Raw genomic sequence first — 6,652 nt, 5'->3', positions numbered from 1 at the left:
TTTCCCCCCCCCCCCCCGTTTCTCCTGTTTACACAATTATAAATAAGTTCCTCACACTCCCATATAACCCCTTTTCTTGCTCCTTTTGCCCCTCAGAATCACCCATGCACCCCTCTTCTTTCTTCTTTCCTCACTAAGCACACCCCCTCCTCTCTCATTTGACTCCCATCACTCTGATCTTACCTGGCCGTGGAGGTGCAGGGTGCAGCAAGAAGGCAGGACGGTCCCCCCAGGTGCAGCAGAAGCAGGCAGGTAGATGTGTGCCGGTAGACGGGTGCAGGAGAAGTAGGCAGGTAGTTGTAGGCAGGCAGCTGCAGGGAGGCAATTCTGCAGGCAGCAGAAACTTGTGATCCAGATGAAGATAAGAAGAGGACAGACAGGTACTGAGATCCACTCTCTCCTCCTCACTTATATATTAGAATTCTCCCAGACTGACGTCACAGCTCAGAGCATCATCCTTCATCACCTCCCCGACTGACTGCACACCGGGGAGTCACTGCATCATACCCCCCCTACACCTAATCAGAGTCATCTCTACAGATCTGATCACAGAGTCTGCCAAGGGCTCCAATATCATCAGGGACAGAGGTCACAGGGGCCCCGGACACTGAGAGCCCCCCAGAGGAGAGGACACAAGGGTCCCAGAGACTAAGATCCCTGCAGAGGAGAGGACACAGGGGTCCCAGAGACTAAGATCCCCGCAGAGGAGAGGACACAGGGCCCCCCGGAGACTAAGATCCCCGCAGAGGAGAGGACACAGGGCCCCCCGGAGACTAAGATCCCCGCAGAGGAGAGGACACAGGGCCCCCCGGAGACTAAGATCCCCGCAGAGGAGAGGACACAGGGCCCCCCGGAGACTAAGATCCCCGCAGAGGAGAGGACACAGGGCCCCCCGGAGACTAAGATCCCCGCAGAGGAGAGGACACAGGGCCCCCCGGAGACTAAGATCCCCGCAGAGGAGAGGACACAGGGCCCCCCGGAGACTAAGATCCCCGCAGAGGAGAGGACACAGGGCCCCCCGGAGACTAAGATCCCCGCAGAGGAGAGGACACAGGGCCCCCCGGAGACTAAGATCCCCGCAGAGGAGAGGACACAGGGCCCCCCGGAGACTAAGATCCCCGCAGAGGAGAGGACACAGGGCCCCCCGGAGACTAAGATCCCCGCAGAGGAGAGGACACAGGGCCCCCCGGAGACTAAGATCCCCGCAGAGGAGAGGACACAGGGCCCCCCGGAGACTAAGATCCCCGCAGAGGAGAGGACACAGGGCCCCCCGGAGACTAAGATCCCCGCAGAGGAGAGGACACAGGGCCCCCCGGAGACTAAGATCCCCGCAGAGGAGAGGACACAGGGCCCCCCGGAGACTAAGATCCCCGCAGAGGAGAGGACACAGGGCCCCCCGGAGACTAAGATCCCCGCAGAGGAGAGGACACAGGGCCCCCCGGAGACTAAGATCCCCGCAGAGGAGAGGACACAGGGCCCCCCGGAGACTAAGATCCCCGCAGAGGAGAGGACACAGGGCCCCCCGGAGACTAAGATCCCCGCAGAGGAGAGGACACAGGGCCCCCCGGAGACTAAGATCCCCGCAGAGGAGAGGACACAGGGCCCCCCGGAGACTAAGATCCCCGCAGAGGAGAGGACACAGGGCCCCCCGGAGACTAAGATCCCCGCAGAGGAGAGGACACAGGGCCCCCCGGAGACTAAGATCCCCGCAGAGGAGAGGACACAGGGCCCCCCGGAGACTAAGATCCCCGCAGAGGAGAGGACACAGGGCCCCCCGGAGACTAAGATCCCCGCAGAGGAGAGGACACAGGGCCCCCCGGAGACTAAGATCCCCGCAGAGGAGAGGACACAGGGCCCCCCGGAGACTAAGATCCCCGCAGAGGAGAGGACACAGGGGTCCCAGAGACTAAGATCCCCGCAGAGGAGAGGACACAGGGATGCCAGAGACTAAGATCCCCGCAGAGGAGAGGACACAGGGATGCCAGAGACTAAGATCCCCGCAGAGGAGAGGACACAGGGATGCCAGAGACTAAGATCCCCGCAGAGGAGAGGACACAGGGGCCCCCCAGAGACTAAGATCCCCGCAGAGGAGAGGACACAGGGGCCCCCCGGAGACTAAGATCCCCCCAGAGGAGAGGACACAGGGATGCCAGAGACTAAGATCCCCGCAGAGGAGAGGACACAGGGGCCCCCCGGAGACTAAGATCCCCCCAGAGGAGAGGACACAGGGGTCCCAGAGACTAAGATCCCCCCCAGAGGAGAGGACACAGGGGCCCCAGAGACTAAGATCCCCCCAGAGGAGAGGACACAGGGGTCCCAGAGACTAAGATCCCCCCAGAGGAGAGGACACAGGGGTCCCAGAGACTAAGATCCCCCCAAAGGAGAGGACACATGGGCCCCAGAGACTAAGATCCCCCCAGAGGAGAGGACACAGGGGTCCCAGAGACTAAGATCCCCCCAGAGGAGAGGACACAGGGGTCCCAGAGACTAAGATCCCCCCAGAGGAGAGGACACAGGGGTCCCAGAGACTAAGATCCCCCCAGAGGAGAGGACACAGGGGTCCCAGAGACTAAGATCCCCCCAGATGAGAGGACACAGGGGCCCCAAACACTATGATCCCCCCAGAGGAGAGAACACAGGGGTCCCAGAGACTAAGATCCCCAGAGGAGAGGACACAGGGGTCCCAGACACTATGATCCTCCCAGAGGAGAGGACACAGGGGTCCCAGAGACTAAAACCCCCCAGAGGAGAGGACACAGGGATGCCAGAGAATAAGATCCCCCCAGAGGAGAGGACACAGGGGTCCCAGAGACTAATTTCCCCCCAGAGGAGAGGACACAGGGGTCCCAGAGACTAATATCCCCCAGAAGAGAGGACACAGGGGCCCCAGAGACTAAGATCCCCCCAGAGGAGAGAACACAGGGGTCCCAGAGACTAAGATCACCAGAGGAGAGGACACAGGGGTCCCAGAGACTAAGATCCCCAAAGAGGAGAGAACACAGGGGTCCCAGAGACTAAAACCCCCCAGAGGAGAGGACACAGGGGTCCCAGAGACTAAGATCCCCCCAGAGGAGAGGACACAGGGGCCCCAGAGACTAAGATCCCCCCAGAGGAGAGGACACAGGGGTCCCAGAGACTAAGATCCCCCCAGAGGAGAGGACACAGGGGTCCCAGAGAATAAGACCCCCCCAGAGGAGAGGACACAGGGGTCCCAGAGACTAAGATCCCCCCAGATGAGAGGACACAGGGGCCCCAAACACTATGATCCCCCCAGAGGAGAGGACACAGGGGTCCCAGAGACTAAGATCCCCAAAGAGGAGAGAACACAGGGGTCCCAGAGACTAAAACCCCCCAGAGGAGAGGACACAGGGGCCCCAGAGACTAAGATCCCCCCAGAGGAGAGGACACAGGGGCCCCAGAGACTAAGATCCCCCCAGAGGAGAGGACACAGGGGCCCCAGAGACTAAGATCCCCCCAGAGGAGAGGACACAGGGGCCCCAGAGACTAAGATCCCCCCAGAGGAGAGGACACAGGGGTCCCAGAGACTAAGATCCCCCCAGAGGAGAGGACACAGGGGCCCCAGAGACTAAGATCCCCCCAGAGGAGAGGACACAGGGGCCCCAGAGACTAAGATCCCCCCAGAGGAGAGGACACAGGGGTCCCAGAGACTAAGATCCCCCCAGAGGAGAGGACACAGGGGCCCCAGAGACTAAGATCCCCCCAGAGGAGAGGACACAGGGGTCCCAGAGACTAAGATCTCACCAGAGGAGAGGACACAGGGGTCCCAGAGACTAAGATCCCCAAAGAGGAGAGAACACAGGGGTCCCAGAGACTAAAACCCCCCAGAGGAGAGGACACAGGGGCCCCAGAGACTAAGATCCCCCCAGAGGAGAGGACACAGGGGCCCCAGAGACTAAGATCCCCCCAGAGGAGAGGACACAGGGGCCCCAGAGACTAAGATCCCCCCAGAGGAGAGGACACAGGGGCCCCAGAGACTAAGATCCCCCCAGAGGAGAGGACACAGGGGTCCCAGAGACTAAGATCCCCCCAGAGGAGAGGACACAGGGGCCCCAGAGACTAAGATCCCCCCAGAGGAGAGGACACAGGGGCCCCAGAGACTAAGATCCCCCCAGAGGAGAGGACACAGGGGTCCCAGAGACTAAGATCCCCAAAGAGGAGAGAACACAGGGGTCCCAGAGACTAAAACCCCCCAGAGGAGAGGACACAGGGGCCCCAGAGACTAAGATCCCCCCAGAGGAGAGGACACAGGGGCCCCAGAGACTAAGATCCCCCCAGAGGAGAGGACACAGGGGCCCCAGAGACTAAGATCCCCCCAGAGGAGAGGACACAGGGGCCCCAGAGACTAAGATCCCCCCAGAGGAGAGGACACAGGGGTCCCAGAGACTAAGATCCCCCCAGAGGAGAGGACACAGGGGCCCCAGAGACTAAGATCCCCCCAGAGGAGAGGACACAGGGGTCCCAGAGACTAAGATCCCCAAAGAGGAGAGAACACAGGGGTCCCAGAGACTAAAACCCCCCAGAGGAGAGGACACAGGGGCCCCAGAGACTAAGATCCCCCCAGAGGAGAGGACACAGGGGCCCCAGAGACTAAGATCCCCCCAGAGGAGAGGACACAGGGGCCCCAGAGACTAAGATCCCCCCAGAGGAGAGGACACAGGGGTCCCAGAGACTAAGATCCCCAAAGAGGAGAGAACACAGGGGTCCCAGAGACTAAAACCCCCCAGAGGAGAGGACACAGGGGCCCCAGAGACTAAGATCCCCCCAGAGGAGAGGACACAGGGGCCCCAGAGACTAAGATCCCCCCAGAGGAGAGGACACAGGGGCCCCAGAGACTAAGATCCCCCCAGAGGAGAGGACACAGGGGTCCCAGAGACTAAGATCCCCCCAGAGGAGAGGACACAGGGGCCCCAGAGACTAAGATCCCCCCAGAGGAGAGGACACAGGGGTCCCAGAGACTAAGATCCCCAAAGAGGAGAGAACACAGGGGTCCCAGAGACTAAAACCCCCCAGAGGAGAGGACACAGGGGCCCCAGAGACTAAGATCCCCCCAGAGGAGAGGACACAGGGGCCCCAGAGACTAAGATCCCCCCAGAGGAGAGGACACAGGGGCCCCAGAGACTAAGATCCCCCCAGAGGAGAGGACACAGGGGTCCCAGAGACTAAGATCCCTCCCAGAGGAGAGGACACAGGGGCCCCAGAGACTAAAACCCCCCAGAGGAGAGGACACAGGGGCCCCAGAGACTAAGATCCCCCCAGAGGAGAGGACACAGGGGCCCCAGAGACTAAGATCCCCCCAGAGGAGAGGACACAGGGGCCCCAGAGACTAAGATCCCCCCAGAGGAGAGGACACAGGGGCCCCAGAGACTAAGATCCCCCCAGAGGAGAGGACACAGGGGCCCCAGAGACTAAGATCCCCCCAGAGGAGAGGACACAGGGGCCCCAGAGACTAAGATCCCCCCAGAGGAGAGGACACAGGGGCCCCAGAGACTAAGATCCCCCCAGAGGAGAGGACACAGGGGCCCCAGAGACTAAGATCCCCCCAGAGGAGAGGACACAGGGGCCCCAGAGACTAAGATCCCCCCAGAGGAGAGGACACAGGGGCCCCAGAGACTAAGATCCCCCCAGAGGAGAGGACACAGGGGTCCCAGAGACTAAGATCCCCCCAGAGGAGAGGACACAGGGGCCCCAGAGACTAAGATCCCCCCAGAGGAGAGGACACAGGGGTCCCAGAGACTAAGATCCCCCCAGAGGAGAGGACACAGGGGTCCCAGAGACTAAGATCCCCCCCAGAGGAGAGGACACAGGGGTCCCAGAGACTAAGATCACCCCAGAGGAGAGGACACAGGGGCCCCAGAGACTAAGATCCCCCCAGAGGAGAGGACACAGGGGCCCCAGAGACTAAGATCCCCCCAGAGGAGAGGACACAGGGGCCCCAGAGACTAAGATCCCCCCAGAGGAGAGGACACAGGGGCCCCAGAGACTAAGATCCCCCCAGAGGAGAGGACACAGGGGCCCCAGAGACTAAGATCCCCCCAGAGGAGAGGACACAGGGGTCCCAGAGACTAAGATCCCCCCAGAGGAGAGGACACAGGGGCCCCAGAGACTAAGATCCCCCCAGAGGAGAGGACACAGGGGTCCCAGAGACTAAGATCCCCCCAGAGGAGAGGACACAGGGGTCCCAGAGACTAAGATCCCCCCAGAGGAGAGGACACAGGGGTCCCAGAGACTAAGATCCCCCCAGAGGAGAGGACACAGGGGTCCCAGAGACTAAGATCCCCCCAGAGGAGAGGACACAGGGGTCCCAGAGACTAAGATCCCCCCAGAGGAGAGGACACAGGGGTCCCAGAGACTAAGATCCCCCCAGAGGAGAGGACACAGGGGTCCCAGAGACTAAGATCCCCCCAGAGGAGAGGACACAGGGGTCCCAGAGACTAAGATCCCCCCAGAGGAGAGGACACAGGGGTCCCAGAGACTAAGATCCCCCCAGAGGAGAGGACACAGGGGTCCCAGAGACTAAGATCCCCCCAGAGGAGAGGACACAGGGGTCCCAGAGACTAAGACCCCCCCAGAGGAGAGGACACAGGGGTCCCAGAGACTAAGATCCCTCAGAAGAGAGGACACAGGGGTCCCA

This window comes from Nanorana parkeri, unplaced genomic scaffold, assembly GCF_000935625.1.
Source record: "Nanorana parkeri isolate BGI_ZX_2015 unplaced genomic scaffold, ASM93562v1 scaffold2974, whole genome shotgun sequence".
NCBI lineage: Eukaryota > Metazoa > Chordata > Amphibia > Anura > Dicroglossidae > Nanorana > Nanorana parkeri.
This window is presented reverse-complemented; position numbering follows the sequence as displayed.